The 14,608-nt window shown below is 31.1% G+C and overlaps 1 long non-coding RNA gene across 1 annotated transcript in view; it reads right to left on the bottom strand.

Annotated features, from left to right (window-relative positions):
- The window catches only part of LOC136797251 (uncharacterized), a 239,351-nt gene that overhangs the window by 95,690 nt on the left and 129,053 nt on the right, over nt 1-14,608 (bottom strand). The window contains exon 3 of the long non-coding RNA XR_010845098.1: nt 14,077-14,114. This is a non-coding gene — a long non-coding RNA (uncharacterized lncRNA). The remainder of the gene's footprint in view (nt 1-14,076; nt 14,115-14,608) is intronic.

Genomic DNA, 14,608 nt, shown 5'->3' with positions numbered 1-14,608 from the left:
TATATAATGTATAAAACCACCGATAGTGGAAAACAGGAAATACTATTAAATTTATTAATGTAATAAGGTGAACAATTTTGAATTAATAAATTTGTTTAATTTTATCACATGTCTGTAATAAGATTCCGGGACCACCTCCCCATCACCAGGCATACTTCTTAATATTCACAATAATTTCATTTTTTGACAACTAATTTCTCCTTATTGAAACCTCTATATAAACTTCAAAATAGTGTATATTGCCGTATATAAATGTTAAAAATTCCAAAGACATATTTAATTTAAAGAGAATTACTCATTAACTTCATTGTGACAATTATATAATATAATAATCACATTTTTTCACTTTACCTTAATTAATAATTGTTATACTCTCCCAGTCAATTGGACCTAAATTATTAGGAGATACTATGTCTTAGAACTCTTATAAAATTAAGTAATAAAAATAAAACAGATTCAACGTTTTCTCACAACGTGTTTCGGTACAAATGAACCGTTAACTAAAAATACTTAATGTTTAAGAAAAAACAAATTCCTACTTTTTAAACAAGTATTTTTATTAAGTCCATTATTATATAAGAAAACCGAGGTATTATTATTAGCATAACGACTAACAGTATCTTACAAATTCCGAGTATCTCAGAAGACTTGAGTTGTCTCGAATGGGGAGAAAAGATCCAAGACTAAGATGGGGAAAGATTCCTGTGGGTAGTTTACTATAAAATTAATTTCCGGGGAGTATTTCCTTGATAAGACATATCGAGACTGACAAGACGTCAAAAAGTTTCTTGGTTGCTTCGTAAATTATGCATGAGATCCCATCATTCTCAGAACATGCCCTAATAATCAGAGAACCAAAACATAAAGTTTCTTAAAGAGGTTCGTCTATTATTAAGAGACTTAAGTTTTTTTTTTAAAATGATAATGGAAAAAAATATTTTGATAGCTATAAACAATATTATTGAATACCGTAAAGATTATCGTTATCGTTATAAACTGATTCATTCTAATTGAATATAAATTGTTTTTTAATTATCTAAAGAGAAATGAGCATAGTCGCTTACTTAATTAATGAAGGTAGGTTAGTTAATTCAAAAAATGAATTTTATTGAAAATTGTTAATGTTGCACTTCTTCCTCTGAATTTGCGTCTAGCGTGTTTTTAATATAAATAAATTCTAGTTTACTCTAGTTCCCTCTTAATTGATAGTCAATAAGTCGATATCTATAAAATTAGTGGTGAGAATAGAGGAGGACTTTAGTGAATATATGGTTTTAGAGAGTGGACAGTAATAAATAGAGAGATGAAAATGTTGTTTATGGAGAGCACTAGCTACTGACCCAAGACGAAAGGCGTATTAAATAGAAAGCAATGAATTAAGTGTATTAATATTCCAATAACAGCTCAAGAAATATTTTAGAAATGTCAAGGAAGTGAATAGTAAAGTAACTTTCAGAGATCACAGTTTCAGTTTTGATGACTGGTCATCGATGACAACGAAGTAGGAAGCGAAATAGAGGCAAGGATAGCAGAAGGAAATATATGTCATTTCTCACTGCAAAAAGTTGAAGTTTACAGCTCCCTCTAAAAGAATGAAAGTGGATATTTACAAAGTCATCCTTAGGCCAGTGGTTAAGTATGGGTGTGAAACATTGCCCATGACTAGAATAGCGGAACGGATGCTCAACTCCTGGTACAGAAAGGTATAACCAATGATATGAATAAGATTCTCAAATAATTGAAGTTTGAGAAGAAGAAGGAATGAGGAGCTAATAAGATGGATTGGACATTTAGAGAGGATATCCAAGAAAATGCTCTATGCAGAATCGGATCGAAAACGAAATAGAGGACGCCCTGGATCAGATACCTGGACGATGTGGAGGAGGAATGTTCAAAGATGGAGGGAGAGAGCAAGAGATTGTAAAGATTGGTCAGCTGTGGTAGAGAATACTCGGGTTCTTGAGGGACAGTAGTAACAGGATAATAATAAAATAAATGTCTTATAACTATAATAAACTTTAACAGGCTTAACTAAATGATTCATTCCGGACGGAAGGTAGGCGCAGATAATTTATAACTCTTGGTTCTCGGAGGCAGTTCTGACTAAATTAAATTTTATGCTGGAGCAGTAAAATTATGAGTAATATAAACTTCTACATCTGCAGAAAGCACAAAGCACGCTGTGTTTAATACCTTATACAGCATTAAATGAAAACCTCAACCGCCGTAGTATTTTATCATATGGTTAACGATGAAACTAATGCATTTTGATTTATACTAAATATTGTAAAAACTACTTCGTAATTCAAAAAAAATATAAGTTTCACAAATTAAAATGTCGCCGAAATTAAAAAGTATTTCGTAGATATGGACGAAATATGTATTATAATAAGAAGACGGTGTGTGAATCTGATTAATAAGGAGAATACTAATAAGGAAAATATATTACTTATTTTATTATCGTGTACATAAACGCAGTAGGCATGCAATATGACTAGCTAAAATAAGGACAACATAACCCGCATATAAGAAAGTAACAACTATTTAAAAGAAGAAGATTGTAAATAGTATGGAAAAGAAAACTGTTGTAAGTAAAGGATGAAAAAATAAAATTTAAATCATGAGTAACATGAAAAATAAACCGATATAAATGGTACAATGAAAAATATGACAATTTAAATACATAATGTAAAGTTTTACACATCATTAAACCGAAAATATTAAGTTGTAAAATTCATAAGTGAGAAAAAGTGATTAAAGAATTTAGAAGGGGAATAATCGACGAAACGTTTTGCAACGAGTAATTTTAAAATGGCTTTGGGTATTCCCCTGTAACTAACACTTTTACATATTTTTATGAATACTCTGAAAACCACTTACAATAGTTTAAGATACATTTAATTCAGTTTAATCGGGTCAAAATCGTATATACAAACTCTAATTTGTGAAATTTGTCGATTAGCGACCGCAACGTGCCCCGGTTCAAACCTGATGTATAAGGGTTGAATTATGTTTTGTTACGGAACCGCCTATTTTTCGACCTAAACAATGACCTGACTAGTTTGACAACCTCTTGGATAAGTAGTTTTCAAAATATAAAAAAACTACAAATGGGTTTTAGTGAAAATAGATCAGTTGGAAAAAGCAAAGCACGGGACAAAGGTGATGTAATTCATTTATGTGATGCTATTATTGAATTAATTAGTATATTCTATTGGCCTTATGAATTAGGACCACATTCATTATATAATTACGCCAATTAACACAATATGTTATTGTAAACTATTTTTTAAAAAAATTACTAATAATGCCATTTTCCTACTACTCTAAATGCAAAATATATTTTTATCGATTTGGTACTTGACTAATGTCTTCAAATATGTTCTAAAATTTGAGATTATTTTGGTGTGTTTTTCTCTTATAAAAACAATATCTGTTCTGAATAAGGAATATAATATGAAGAAGGCAATAGAACCCCGGATAGTCAATTCAACTTCTGAAAATACAAATTGTCAATTTCTTAATAAAATTCAAACTTTCTCCGATTGTAAATGTGATTATTATAGTGAATTTTAAAATCATAATTATAAGATCTTTCTGGCGGTCGAGCGTGATCCCGACCGAATTACCTCCTTACGCGACCGTTGGTCTAGCTGAACCCTTAACACTTCATGGATTGTAGCGATAGAGATTTGAATTTTAATTAAAAGTTCTATAGGAAGGTATACACCTTCAATAATGAAAGTTGACAAATGTACTAATCTCTTACTGATCCCAAATTGGATGAATCTTTAGCTATTTAAATAATGAATTTAATTTGAGACTTCTTTAGGCAATTTAGTTTGTTCATACTCAAAAATTGTCTAAGCCCATAAAATTTAATTACTAATTAAAAACAAATGAAGGATAACAACTTGTAACCCTGTATTTTTTCCCAACGTTAATAAAAGCTTTTTTTTTTAGGAATTTATCTATTTTTATTTAAAACTGTGTAAAATTATATACAACAAGAAAATTTGATATTAGATATAAAATAACAAGATACAAACATGTAGAGAATCTACCCTTTGATAGAACTTCAATTACGTTACTAGAGAAGAAGATATCGGGGATTATCAGGTATTGAAGAAGAAGCCAGGTTAGAAACAAATGGGTTTGGGTGGTTGGGAATAGAAGTAAAATCAATTTTTATCAACTCGGGACAAGATAAAAAGTAGTCAAACAAATGAAGACATAGGTGAACAAAGGTGTTATGTGGCATTTCAGGGAAAATAGGGAGTTTTGCAAAGAAGATATTTTAAATTCTCCTTTCCACTTAGCACCTTGTTTTATTTTTAGAAAAAACTTTAATTACGGTAGTTTTCAGAAGTTTAAAATTGAAATTTCCAATTTCAAGTAGGGATAAATGAACATCAAATTCAATTTTTTTTTCAGATTCATTCATTCACTCATATCATTGGTGCTTACGAAACCTAACATATGAGAATTTTAGTTCTGTCCAATTAAATAGATAAAAATGTGTATCACTTCCATTTTTTACTTGTATGAAATATTTTATAAGACCAAGTGTTCTTGCAACCTTCAAGAATATTGACAGTGTATAAAGTGGATAGATTACATTATGATGATGTCATTTGCAAATTTTTTACAAGGACTTGTCCCATTTATTTTAAGACAGGAAGTCTGGTCTTCGCCAATTTGTTACTTCACTTAGCCTGTCATTATTCATAACACTTTGCTTTTACGATGGAGGGTAAATTGTTAATAATTTCATTTATCTCTATTCTCATTCATTTATGCTCACAGTTTTGCTAATTACGTTTCCAGGCTTTCTACATCGGCATGACGTTGACTGTAAAGTAAAATTATATGATTGTTTATTAATTACAACACGTGTTAATAAGATTCCTGAACATCGAAACGTTGACAACAAAAATATGAACATTAATAAAGTAAATTATTACGAAACTATATATTGATTATAAATAATACTAAAACAAAACACAATTGAGTGAGGAAAGTTAAATTATGGTCTCTTATACCAGTATGTTACAATTTTAAAAGACATGCTTAAAAATGACCCTTATTATGTTTTATTAATGTTTCTGGTATTATTACAACGCTAAGCTTTATCAGAAATTGTGATATAATATCAGAAATAGTTTTATGTACGTAATGAAACACAAAACATATATATCAGATGTTATTTGCGAATGTTGCTGTATTAATTAGGGTACGCTTACATCTGTGAGATGGATATCCATGAAAGAATGATCTCTACCCTGGACCCCCAGATGAATGAACCCTTACTATTGAGGAAGCAGGTGAGCCTCAGGGCATCCTTTATATTTTACGCATCAGCCCTGGGACATGAGAAGTAGACCATGGGGCCAATGCCCGTTCCTCCTTTTATAGAATAATTCAGCTCGCTATTACACTCTGCCGGGATTAAACTGTGGACCTGGCCATCAACTTCTTTTCAATATTCTTGGTCAATCGTATTGTGTAGAAGGACAACTGGCGTTTGGATGAGGTAAAAAAAAGGTTTTACGCATCCATTTATAAAACTTACTGCATTAATCTATATATAGATTTGTTCTAAGATATAATATAAAGATTGTCTCTACCACGAAAGCCTTATTATAAGCATAATCTCACTATATAAAAAGTATTTAAAAACATTCAATGTTATGTTATGAAAAATATACCAATTAAAAATATCTGTCACTTAAAAACTTAGCCACTATTTCCTTTCAATCTACTAACTATGAGGGCACACAAGGCTCATACACCTTCACTGAAGTACAAAGGAGGATCCACCCAGATGCCAGAAATGTAATCAAAGAATGACAATAAATCATATCTTCGATGTGTGTGTTTTTTACACTAGAAGAATAAATGAACTAGGCATACCTTTACATATATCAGAGGTCTTGGGAAATGCAGAAACATTTAAATAAGATTATGTGTTTTCTGAAAAAAAAAAAAACCAAAAAACAAGACCTATTTGTAAATATAGCTATTTGTATTTATGTTTTCGTTGTCTGTTTATATATATTTTTTTCTATTTTTATTATTATTACATCTTATTTATTTATGTTTCATATACATAATTGAAGATTGAATGTATACATGAATAAAATATTGGCGTTGATGATCAGTAGGATTTGCGCCTTAATTCCTGAACCTAATTTCTAACCAACTAACTAACTATGGTTCCCAGCATATGATTGAAATTTCCAAAGTGGTTAGATTTCATTCAATTATGCATCAAGCTTTTTAATCATTTCATTGTAAATATTTTTTATTTACATTTACAACTGTATTTACCTAAAAATAGATCTAGTAAATTTGATGTTATGATACAGGCTTGTAGAGAAACTACACATTGGTAGCAATCTAAAATCATTTCTACATTAGAAGGTCTCAGGCCATCTTCGTTTTAGGTGCCTCGGAGGATTTTCAGGAATATGAGGAGGAAGCAAGGTCTGAAAGTGGTTTTGTGCGGTTAGGGAGTTTATAATGGAAGGATTGAAATCTGGTTCGGGATAGATCGGTGATATACGAAACATTAAGGTCTTTATGGATGATTTTATTTGTGACTAAGAAAGGAGCATTGAGGATTTTGCGAAGGATTTTGGATTGTGAGGATGGGATGCCAGAGGAATTTGAAGGTTAAATGAAGCCTCAAAGCTCAACTCCATATGTCCAGATAGTCCTTATTATTACCATGTAGATCATGTCTTTAGTAATGGATTGTAAGTTAATACCTTTGTCTATAAGTACTGTAATAGTCGGAATCGACATGCAGTGCATTGTAAAGATAGATGCCAAATATCAGCCATCGACCTAAACAATCGAACGACCGACTAAAAGCGAATGACCAATTTTCTGTCCCATTAAATGCTATAGTGCTACCCAAGCTTCGCCCAACCATGAAAAATGTATTTTCTTTCTGTTTTAACAATGCGGCTATCATTTATCTTATATTATTGTGCCAGTGAATGACAAGGAGCACGGTATTGGGGTATTTGTCCGAAATAATAATTAATTTACTATCGAAAATTAATAAAAGAAAAATAAATTAAGTATTATTATTATATTAATTATAGTTTGGGAAGAATGGCCTAAAAAAATACCTATTATCTTGAAATATATGTGGGATTCAAAGACCTGATTGGAGAGGATGTAAAGTTAATCCACATAACCAATGATTGGCACTTATGTGTTATTTAATCTTCATTTTAGGTAGGTTATAACAAGTTTCACTACATAAAATAAATAATAAAAGGAATATAAAATAATAAACAAAAGGAAATAATCTCAAATGACAATCTCATGTTCTGTAATAAAATGAAAGAAAGGTCCCGTTTATAAAGTAATAAACGGTATATTCCTCATATTTAATTATAGCATTCAAGTTGAGGACTGTTATCTTAATTACTATCTGAAAAGATAATGACCGAAAGTACCTTTTGTTCTTCATGTCCAGGCTCGTAGCCCAACTATAATACTATTCCCCAGTCTTAATATGCCTTATATCTTTTCATCAAGTCCTCATAAGCGTCTGTTTTACGTTTCAACAAGACAGAAAAAATATATGTAGTTAAGTGAATTATAGTGAACACCTGTTTATAATTTATTTTTTCATTCGGTTGGTTCTACATACTTTATAGATCTTTGGTCGCCCGAACTAGCCTTCTCTACGCTTGCCTTTCCTGGACTCTACGCTAGTCTGACCTGCCTTCCAGTTTGTTGCATACAGCTCCTTCGAATCTTTGTCAATTCTGTCTATCCATATGGTTTTTGGCATAATATAATTACCTCAGTAATTATAATAAAAAGTATTAAACATATTTTATTTATATGTAAACTGTAATATTGGAAGTTAAATAAGCTTGATAATAAAACACAATTAACTTAATTATAATATGATTAATGAAGTAGGAAAAATATCATTTAACGTTATTGGTGTGGATTTGGTTTGTATAAAATTTAACTTTAAATTTAAGTACATATGAATTCCATGCTTTCTGCCATATTAGAGAGAGGTAGGTACGTAAATATACTTCGATAATATTTGTTTTTTTCCAAACCCTTCATTAAGTGTGATTATTACATAATGAGTACTTTCCAAGATTCCATAATGAGTACTTTTCATAATTTCCAAGAAATGGAATATGTATACTAGCTTGACCATAATATAACTAAATATCATTCAAAGAAAATTTATACTAACATGAAAAATGATGTACCTGAAGAAAGGATATAAAACTTTCATTAGAGGTTCTGAGAAATTCGCGTTGTAGACTAATATATGTTGAGCAAAACGGTTAATATAGATTATGGAAACGCATAGCGGGTATAAACAGATCAAAGGGAATTAATATGGCATTGCTGTTGAAGGCTTTGACGTTAGGACCCAACCAGAAGGGAATATAGTCATTGGGCATTGTCACGTCAGCCAGTTGCTAAAGGTTTTCATTTGCTAAAAGTAAAAGAAACATTTATTATTAATATTTCCAAATATAATTCATTTAAGAATATTTACTTGGTTATAGTGAAGGACATGTATGTATGTTAGCTGACAAATTGAAATATCTGTTACCTAAACATTAATAAGTAAATTAAAGGAAACTTAATAATTTGGAAATAATAAAACAATTTGAAGATTTAAAACCAACATCAACTTATTTAATCGAATAATTAGCATGAAACTATAAACATACATGTTGTATTATTACTATAGAATACGTTTTATATACCATATTCCTACACCGGAAAGGTTAATATTTATAATATAAACCATTAGTGATTCGTAACTTTTCATTTTTTTCTATTATTATAAACTCCTTATATTTCATTTTTTTTCTTTTCTTTCTTTTTTAAATATAATACTTACGATTAGTTTGAAAGATAGTTAGTCTAGGTGGTTTCCATTCTATTTTAAGTGTCAGTTCTTTAAAAAGGACGAAATAAAGCTCCATGTATTTGATGCACGGAGCTACGTGGATTTGTGATATTAAAATTTTGTTGTACAATAGAACTCTGAAAACGGATAAGGACACCGAAAGGTTGGTCAATGTCATATATTTTTAATAAAACAAAAACTATATATATAACGAAAAATATAAACCGTAGGGAGAGTACGAATCAGTAAAGACATATATTATTAGAAAATACATTAGCTACTACCTACTAATCTTTAAAATGTAATTTCAGAAACAAGGACTTGATTTAAAACCAGGTACTAAAAAAATGAAAAGCCTCTCTTTTGTTTAATCCGTGTGTTAACGCCATATATATTAATTAAAATTTATATTAAACATTAAATTTTGGGAGATAGAAACAGTTCCTCAAGTTGTGCAAATTGGTCCCCGAAATGCTGCGCAGAAAAACAGGCTTGGGAAGCATTACTTCTTACCACCACTTCAGGACACTCAATGGTTACCTTCAGGTGGAAGAGACTGCTTGAAGGAAATGCAGCACCATTTTTCTGGCGGTCGCGAAAGATACTCTCCTGTAAGGCGGACCAGTGAAGGAGCGAACCACTTCTGTTCTGAACAATCTTCTGTAAGAGGACTTCAGGTGGAGCACAAGCAGTTGAAGAAAACCATTGATAATGTGAGCCAAAGTTCTAAACTACAGTATCACCATTGCATTGATCCCCAACAGATGAGGGTCAGTCCGCCTCCTTCACCACATCAAGCTATTAGTGGTGGTGTTTCGCATCTTAGCCCCTCGAGTTTCCTTATTCATTATTCTGGAGTTAGATACTGTGACAACCCTGTAGGGTCCCTTTCTCAGCACTTTCAAAGTCTCCAGTTCAAGCAGCCTGTCATGCTCGTACCTACTCATCCAACTCGTTCAATTACTCGAGGTACAGCCATTAGTTTTCAGTTTACCAATCACAGTGGTGAAAATCTTGTGCCTTTAGACCTGAAGGTAATACCCCTTCGCCTCCTATAACCAAGATTCAGGAAGAAAACAGAACTGTCGACCGAAGGGTGAACCCTCTGATTTCTGTGACTGAACCTGAATCTCCGTCTGGTAATGCTCAACATCTGCTATTATCAACAGAATCAGTAGGTCTTCAGAAAACCACATCGGGGTGCTTTCAATTTCCTTTAAGTCAGCCCTGTTCACGGCTAGCAACCAATGAAATAGTCGTCCTATTGGAACAGGCTGTGACCGCTGTCGGTAGACGAGATGCTTTTCTGTTCGAGTCTCCATCTTCATTGAACGTCGAACTAGAAGTTGGGCGCCAAAGATTGAAAAGAAGAAGAATGCAGTAGTATTCACAGCTCTGACATCACCTCATTGCCTCAACATCTAGTTAATACATTCATTTTTAATTTTGCTAAAGCAGAAATTGTCTACTGACAGAGATGTTTTACAATACCTCTGGAAATACTTTGATACTTTCCCATTGCACATTATCATCTTAGTTTTATTTACATTGTTTATAATATGGGTACCTTTTATGATAAGATACTTTAAAAGTTATAGATTTTCTGTTTTTAGCGTAAAACCCAAAGCTATGTGTTTTATGGCATACATAGACTAGTGATGGGTAGAAAGTATCCTTAAAAGTTTTCTTTATTTAGGTTCTTTTTTTTTAATTATTAATGAACTAATGACGGAAAATCTCTATTTGAACGTCTTCATTGTAAGGAGTTTTACGATAAACTACGATCAGTGTAGATGATATTAATTCCAAATTATTGTAGTCTATATAGATTTTTCTGCTATCGATTCAATTCTTTGAACTTTAAAAGACAAAATAAATAAAAAGCATTGAGCAACCTCAGTAGATTTTAAAACTCTGAACTACTCTAAGTTTGACATAGTTTGATGAGCAACGTAATCATCAAACACGTTTAGTTATTTCTTGATGGAAGGTAAACTTTTTTTTGGTTGGGTGTATAACTTTAAACTATGGCATGCATAGAACTAAATGTCTGAACCAAAATGGATTTCATATTTCATTTAGATATTTAAATTTTGTTTCAACATATTTCAAAATTATGAATTGTACTTATGGTGACTTACAAGTTGCTTTTGTCTATTAAAATTCCTAAACGTGTCTTCTATTACTTAGTGTACTTATTCTAGACTTACAAAGTAATGGAAAATTTCTTGAAAGATTATATTCAATTTTGTTTTCTATTATAAAAAGTGACCTCTGACCAGCTGACAATCAAGTTAGCTGTGAAGTGTTCTTTCAGAGAACAGTGCACTTGGGGAGAGGAGGATAACAGAACAAATCTTTCAGTCAGATTAAGCTTACAATTGAAATTGTAGTTTGTTCAGTTTGAGTACAATGTTTTCTTATGTTTCATGAAATTGGCCCATTGCTTTCCTCGAACTAGTCATTGTAAATTAACTTTGAATTTTTGCCCCAAGGCAAAAATTGGTGGGCGGTATGTTAACGCCATATATATACATTAATTAAAATTTATATATTTTTTAAATAGACAATAAATATATTCAATTGTTATTAAACAATTACATTGTTTACTGTGTATTTTTGTGATAATTCTGTATCACTGTGTAGTGTTTTGGTTTAAAGGAAAACGAATTATACTTGTAATGTTTGTATGGTGAAATACCGGCTAGTAGGATTATTAGCCACAACAATACTACAAGTTCAGTGGTCATGGTACAGTCGCCCCGTCGACACGTCGCCCATGTACACTCGCCCAGTCGAGTAGCCTATGTACAGTCGCCCAGTCGCTGTACTTGTCACCAGACCTTTCTGGATGAGATGTTCGGAGCAGTTTGCTATGTGGGCCCACCTACGTTAAGATAGAACTTCGTCTCCGACCTTTTCGGTACGAACTGCAGGACCCCGACCCATCGGAGTTCATCAGTTTTGTAATTAGCAATTTTTTTTTATAGTAATTTGTTTTCAAAGGAATTTTTTTTTTATTAGTTTGTTAATTGAGCTCTATATTATTTAGAAGGTTTTTATTTGTTTTCAATATAATTTATGTATTAAATTTAATTTAATTTACGAATAAATGTTTTATCCGAGCCAGTATTTATTTATTTTTAGTTAAGCTTTCCGACAAGGAGACCATGTTGAATTGAGGTGGCTTAACACCGTGAGTTCTCTAAAATTCCGGTAATGTACTAATATTCGGACGCCTCTGTCACCCGATTTTTGAAGAATTGAAGTGGCTTTACCCCTTCTTCCGTCGTAAATATTTTCTTGCTTCCTTCATCTATCAAGTTATCTAATCCCACCGTCCATCGTACATATCTGATATCCTTCAATTTAAATCCTCAGTGCATTTCCGCAATACCCGCTCACGGCCTTCAGACTTTTAGCATTTTTCGTGTCTTATGAGGAGACATTGGAGGCGTTTTGCCAACTGAGCAGCGAGTATTATTAAGATTCGATACAAATTTACTTTTACCTGCCAAAGGTTCAATTCGAATACAACCGAAACAGACTTAAATCGGAATTTAAAAGTAAATAATTGGCTACGCCTTAGTCCAAAATTACTCACATTTCATTCATGTAACTGCACATCGAACCGCAGCCTTTGGTAGATCTTTCCTTATCCGTTCCTCTTCCCTATGGAATTCTATTCCCTTTTTCAGTCGTAGTTTTAATACCCTTCCAGCCTTCAAATCTTCGACCACCTTCTGTCCACCCAATTCCGGAATAACAATTGCTTCAAAGAAGTTTCAAATAAGGTTTATATATTCTCTGTATTTTATGTTTCAGAATTTCAAGCATACTTGTAAATATGTATATTAGCATAAATTGTACCTTTTCAATTATTACTTTTAGTTTGATTGTATTTGATTTTTTCTTCTTATCTTTTATCAGATTTGTTTGTCATATTATGTTTTATGATATGACATATAGTTTCAACTTATTTGTTCTATTCTTATTTTATATATTGTGTTAATTATTGTTGTTCATTTTTATCTTTTCAAATTCATTATTTTATTATATTTTTATTAAGTATTTTACTCCAAGGCTCTAAAGTCTAATTTTGACGCCATCAAATTTATGATGCCACTGGAGGCGTTTTGCCAACTGAGCTGGGAGTATTATTAAGATTCGATACAAATTTATTTTTACCTGCTGCAAAGTTTCAATTCAAATACAACCGAAACAGATTTAAATCGGGATTTTAAAGTGAACAATTGGCTACGCCTCAGTCCAAAATTACTCATTTCATTCACAATAATGGTGTTGCTCATTATTAGTCATGAAAATACACCTCTTCATAATTCTGTTATATTGTGCCTCATCCTAAAATATTTTTTATATTCTACTCTATTTTCATAAATGGGAAACCGGTTTTTCATTAGCTGTTTGTTTTGGCCTAATTTTTGGCTTTGTTAGTAACCCTTATGATGTCAGTCAATAAGCTTGTTTGTTTAGCGTTTTAATATACATTTATTTCCTAATGTCTATTTTATTTATATCTCGTCCATTTCCATGAATTCTTAAGGAAAAAAGCTTAAGTTTTTGGTTTTCTTACTTAAAGCTCATAGTACGCAAACTATTCTTATCTACCTATAATAATAAAACTTAAAGCAGTCTCTCAACTTGGCACTATCCTACATACATTATATGTATAATATAACTAAATGTTTCACTTACTATTCAAGTGATATTGGAATTTAGAAATGAATTTATTTTCAATAAATTCTTCTAATGATTTTATATTTTAAATTACTGATATAACAAAACGTTTATTTATCATATCATGCTTTATTCAGTCCTGTTATATTCAGTTTCTTGTTGGTTAAAATTTTGATAGAAATGATAACATTCACACAATTGAAATGATGAATATATTTACAGTAATTTAGAATATGTTTACTTAATGCATATGAAAATGTAAGAGATTTAATATCATGCTGTCCTTGTAAATATTTGTTGATTCGTTGAGTAAATATAGCCCGGCTTTATGTGCTTCTCTGCAATTTACCATAGATCATAAAATAAAAAGTAAATACTCAAATAGAATTTATAAATAATTATTTTCGTTATAAATTACAAAATAAATAATCATGTTATAAACACAATTACAATTAATTTACACTCACCTACACTCATAGGAAATACGGTAAATAATCCTTTCAACCTAAAACAAATAAATGACCATTATAAAAAATTAAATGAAAAAAATATATATATACAAATAAAAAATGCATTAAAATGTATCACATTTTCATTAAAAACATAATTAATAACCAATTAATTACCAATAAATTACTACTATTCAACTTCAAAAAATTCTACAAGTCTAAAACTGAACAATATCCTCCGATATTACCTTAATTTACCGGACACACAGTGGGCAAAATGATGGATCTGATAGGACAAAAATAAATGTTTTATCTCCATATACTTAATACCCATATTATTCATTATATGGCTTCTGAGTTGTTTTTTTTTAAGTGGAGTAAAGTGATGATCCATGATTTAGCCAACCTGTTTGTGTATATCAGACAATAAGCTCAGTTTATTTCGTGATAAGTACTATCAGAATGAATTATCATTAAATATAATATAAAACGCTATTAGTAGTAAAAGAAATGCACTTATGTAAGCAAGTGGTTTTCAGAAATAAAACAC

The sequence above is a fragment of the Halyomorpha halys genome, unplaced genomic scaffold (genome assembly GCF_000696795.3).
Source record: "Halyomorpha halys isolate HHAL.00 unplaced genomic scaffold, Hhal_1.1 Scaffold348.1, whole genome shotgun sequence".
NCBI classification, from domain to species: Eukaryota; Metazoa; Arthropoda; class Insecta; order Hemiptera; family Pentatomidae; genus Halyomorpha; species Halyomorpha halys.
Note: the sequence above shows the minus strand (reverse complement) of the source record. Positions and strands in the feature narration are given on the sequence as shown.